Source organism: Schistocerca piceifrons, unplaced genomic scaffold (assembly GCF_021461385.2).
Source record: "Schistocerca piceifrons isolate TAMUIC-IGC-003096 unplaced genomic scaffold, iqSchPice1.1 HiC_scaffold_961, whole genome shotgun sequence".
Taxonomy (NCBI): Eukaryota; Metazoa; Arthropoda; class Insecta; order Orthoptera; family Acrididae; genus Schistocerca; species Schistocerca piceifrons.
Window position 1 is genome coordinate 980,001 of NW_025729236.1, and position 5,000 is coordinate 985,000.

The 5,000-nt window shown below is 56.7% G+C and overlaps 2 non-coding genes and 1 pseudogene across 2 annotated transcripts; all 3 read right to left on the reverse strand.

The window, feature by feature from the left end:
* LOC124774422 overlaps positions 1-214 on the reverse strand; it is a 7,424-nt pseudogene extending 7,210 nt beyond the window's left edge.
* Positions 215-402: 188 nt separating this feature from the next.
* LOC124774007 lies at positions 403-557 on the reverse strand. Its single transcript, XR_007015005.1, has one exon. It is a non-coding gene; the product is annotated as a 5.8S ribosomal RNA (ribosomal RNA).
* A 351-nt stretch (positions 558-908) lies between these two features.
* LOC124774164 lies at positions 909-2,817 on the reverse strand. Its single transcript, XR_007015157.1, has one exon. It is a non-coding gene; the product is annotated as a small subunit ribosomal RNA (ribosomal RNA).
* Between the last annotated feature and the right edge of the window lie 2,183 nt (positions 2,818-5,000).

A 5,000-nucleotide genomic window follows, 5' to 3' on the forward strand; every position in this document is an offset into this window, starting at 1 on the left:
GGCCTCATTCAAGTTGGACTTGGGCTCGGCGCGAGGCGTCGGGGTAGTGGACCCTCCCAAACACCACATGCCACGACAGGCGGCAGCCTGCGGGGTTCGGTGCTGGACTCTTCCCTGTTCGCTCGCCGCTACTGGGGGAATCCTTGTTAGTTTCTTTTCCTCCGCTTAGTAATATGCTTAAATTCAGCGGGTAGTCTCGCCTGCTCTGAGGTCGTTGTACGAGGTGTCGCACGCCACACCGCCAGCCGGCTGTGCACGCTACCGAGAAAGTACCGGTATGCGAACCGCCAGGCGACGGGCGCGCATCGCACGTTTGAGGAGACGCGGCCGGCCCCACAGGCGGCCGCGACACTCCCAGGTCTGCGAAGCGGGGCAAACGCCGCGCGCTTCAGTATACGTAGCCGACCCTCAGCCAGACGTGGCCCGGGAACGGAATCCATGGACCGCAATGTGCGTTCGAAACGTCGATGTTCATGTGTCCTGCAGTTCACATGTCGACGCGCAATTTGCTGCGTTCTTCATCGACCCACGAGCCGAGTGATCCACCGTCCTGGGTGATCTTTTCTCAGTTTCCACCGTCTCTTTCGAGACGGTCGCATAGGCGGGAGTGAGGCGTGTGGCGGCCCCTGTTCCAGCGTTCTGTGTCCAACGGCCTCACGGCCGACGGGCGTCGTACGGCTCCACACCGGAGCGGACAGGCACTCGGGCGAAAGTCATTCAAAACCGGCGCCAGGCGCCAGGTGCCGCAGGCCAGCCGCTCCAGCGCTTCAGCGCTCGTACCACACAACATTGCCGCTAGTTTTGAGAGGCACGCGTGGTTCCGCACGCGGCGCACGGCTACGGCGAGCCGTACAGGTAGCGTGTTGCGCGACACGACACGCACATCGAAAGACATGCAGTCTAGTCGGTAATGATCCTTCCGCAGGTTCACCTACGGAAACCTTGTTACGACTTTTACTTCCTCTAAATGATCAAGTTTGGTCATCTTTCCGGTAGCATCGGCAACGACAGAGTCAATGCCGCGTACCAGTCCGAAGACCTCACTAAATCATTCAATCGGTAGTAGCGACGGGCGGTGTGTACAAAGGGCAGGGACGTAATCAACGCGAGCTTATGACTCGCGCTTACTGGGAATTCCTCGTTCATGGGGAACAATTGCAAGCCCCAATCCCTAGCACGAAGGAGGTTCAGCGGGTTACCCCGACCTTTCGGCCTAGGAAGACACGCTGATTCCTTCAGTGTAGCGCGCGTGCGGCCCAGAACATCTAAGGGCATCACAGACCTGTTATTGCTCAATCTCGTGCGGCTAGAAGCCGCCTGTCCCTCTAAGAAGAAAAGTAATCGCTGACAGCACGAAGGATGTCACGCGACTAGTTAGCAGGCTAGAGTCTCGTTCGTTATCGGAATTAACCAGACAAATCGCTCCACCAACTAAGAACGGCCATGCACCACCACCCACCGAATCAAGAAAGAGCTATCAATCTGTCAATCCTTCCGGTGTCCGGGCCTGGTGAGGTTTCCCGTGTTGAGTCAAATTAAGCCGCAGGCTCCACTCCTGGTGGTGCCCTTCCGTCAATTCCTTTAAGTTTCAGCTTTGCAACCATACTTCCCCCGGAACCCAAAAGCTTTGGTTTCCCGGAGGCTGCCCGCCGAGTCATCGGAGGAACTGCGGCGGATCGCTGGCTGGCATCGTTTATGGTTAGAACTAGGGCGGTATCTGATCGCCTTCGAACCTCTAACTTTCGTTCTTGATTAATGAAAACATACTTGGCAAATGCTTTCGCTTCTGTTCGTCTTGCGACGATCCAAGAATTTCACCTCTAACGTCGCAATACGAATGCCCCCGCCTGTCCCTATTAATCATTACCTCGGGTTCCGAAAACCAACAAAATAGAACCGAGGTCCTATTCCATTATTCCATGCACACAGTATTCAGGCGGGCTTGCCTGCTTTAAGCACTCTAATTTGTTCAAAGTAAACGTGCCGGCCCACCGAGACACTCAATAAAGAGCACCCTGGTAGGATTTCAACGGGGTCCGCCTCGGGACGCACGAGCACGCACGGGGCGGTCGCACGCCTTCGGCTCGCCCCACCGGCAGGACGTCCCACGATACATGCCAGTTAAACACCGACGGGCGGTGAACCAACAGCGTGGGACACAAATCCAACTACGAGCTTTTTAACCGCAACAACTTTAATATACGCTATTGGAGCTGGAATTACCGCGGCTGCTGGCACCAGACTTGCCCTCCAATAGATACTCGTTAAAGGATTTAAAGTGTACTCATTCCGATTACGGGGCCTCGGATGAGTCCCGTATCGTTATTTTTCGTCACTACCTCCCCGTGCCGGGAGTGGGTAATTTGCGCGCCTGCTGCCTTCCTTGGATGTGGTAGCCGTTTCTCAGGCTCCCTCTCCGGAATCGAACCCTGATTCCCCGTTACCCGTTACAACCATGGTAGGCGCAGAACCTACCATCGACAGTTGATAAGGCAGACATTTGAAAGATGCGTCGCCGGTACGAGGACCGTGCGATCAGCCCAAAGTTATTCAGAGTCACCAAGGCAAACGGACCGGACGAGCCGACCGATTGGTTTTGATCTAATAAAAGCGTCCCTTCCATCTCTGGTCGGGACTCTGTTTGCATGTATTAGCTCTAGAATTACCACAGTTATCCAAGTAACGTGGGTACGATCTAAGGAACCATAACTGATTTAATGAGCCATTCGCGGTTTCACCTTAATGCGGCTTGTACTGAGACATGCATGGCTTAATCTTTGAGACAAGCATATGACTACTGGCAGGATCAACCAGGGAGCTGCGTCAACTAGAGCTGAGCAGCCGGCCGCCCGGGAGTGTGTCCCGGGGGCCCGCGCGAACACGCAAGCGTCCGCTCAATCATTCTGCAAACAGGAGGAGGCTGAGCTCCCCTGCACAATACACCTCGAAACCCTCTCAGGTCCCGGCGGCGCGCAGCGCCGTCCCAAGTACTTGGTCGGGTTCGAGAGAGGCGCAATCGCCCGGAGTTAGGCGAGTAGACGCTTTCGGTGCGACCACCCGTGCTCCCAACTGAGCTTGCCGCTGCCGACAGAGGCCCGGGAGCGTGCTGTCGTGGCATTGCCGGCGGGAGACAACACGCGCCACCTACGGTGACCGGCAGCTCCAACGCCAGCGCCACAGAAGGACAAAAGCCCCACTTGGGTGCCGAAGCGAACTCTCCCAGCACAGCGCACGCGCCAACACATCCGCACAGCTGCGATACAAACCACCAGCGAGAACCGCTGGGGCGACCGAGCAGCAGACGGCGTCGCGGCGCCGAGCGCCGGGCGGCGGCGCATCCTCAACGCACACAGTCCTCAATCGGACCAGCACACTGAAGATGTCCACCGCGCTTCGCACCGGGCCCGCGAGGACCTACTTTGGCCGCACGGCGCCGCGCGCAGGGTGCGCCGGCGCGCAGCTGCGACGCCTGCCGCGTCCGTCGGCCGGCGCGCCTGCCACTGGCCGCCCCCACCAGCCGGCTGTAGCGCGTGCGCCCACGCACCGCGCGGCCAGCACGCCGGGAGGCGCCCCCTCACCGGCCGGGGACGGTCCCACCCAGCCACCGCCGCGTATCGCTTCACACCCAGATGCCGTTCAGTTTCGTCGGCATGGTGGGTATCGCTGGAACAACCGGTTAGTACCTCAACCTATCGTCGCCATCACCGATTCACCCCTAGCGAGAACAACCGCACCACAACGGGTTACCATTTGTTCATTTGCGTAACTTCACCAGAAAACGCAGGCGTCCATCGCCATTTGCAACTTCAACGACTATTGCATGCCTGTGTCAGGTGTCACGCCACACTACGTCTGCCCACATACACGCAACAAAATGTGCACGCCTAGACAATACGTGGAAGGTGGCCCCCGTACGTATGCGATGTCCATTGCTCGAACGACTGTGAACCGGCCTCTGTAGCATGTCGCAGATATGGAACGCGGTGCACCATGCCATCACGGTGTGTGAGGAGAGACGACTAGGTCCGAATACATCAACAGACAGCTCATGCTGATCGCCATCCACGGCGTCCGTTCCTCCCACACGTCTCTATGGCGTACCACACTGCAATCCAGCTCTCATAGGGAGACGACACGTAGCTGCGTGCACAATATTTGCACTGTATGGTCCGCCGTTTTTGGGCGCAGTCGTTGTACGGTCACACATGTGCCACGATGTATCATTCAGTACATAAGGACGAATGTGCAGTACAGATTGTGGTTCACGCGTACGACATCAGCGGACAGTTGACACAGGCCGCACCACAACGTAGCCTGCGTACGTCGCATGCGAAGGGCATTGAACATGCAAACTTGTCACCAACCAGCTTGCGAAGGCAGGGGGCAAGGTGGGGACGTGGGGAGGGGTGGGGGGGGGGCGGCATGTACGTCCTGCTGCCATCCACATTACAGTGTACAGCAGGAGCATGTGGAAAGTCAGCAAGACTTGCAAGGTGTTTAACATGAAGCGATACACAGGGGAGCGGGCAGTGCGAGTAGCGAACTATATTGCGAGGGTTGCGGGTGGGCAACACTACACTAATTGAACGAGTCGTATAACAATTACAGAGCAGGTTTAGGCAACAACGTGGGTTACGTTAGCGGACAACGTGGGTTAGGTTAGGGGACAACGTGGGTTAGGTTAGGGGACAACGTGGGTTAGGTTAGGGGACAACATGGGTTAGGTTAGGGTACAACATGGGTTAGGTTAGGGCACAACATGGGTTAGGTTAAGGCACAACATGGGTTAGGTTAAGGCACAACATGGGTTAGGTTAAGGCACAACATGGGTTAGGTTAAGGCACAACATGGGTTAGGTTAAGGCACAACATGGGTTAGGTTAAGGCACAACATGGGTTAGGTTAAGGCACAACATGGGTTAGGTTAAGGCACAACATGGGTTAGGTTAAGGCACAACATGGGTTAGGTTAAGGCACAACATGGGTTAGGTTAAGGCACAA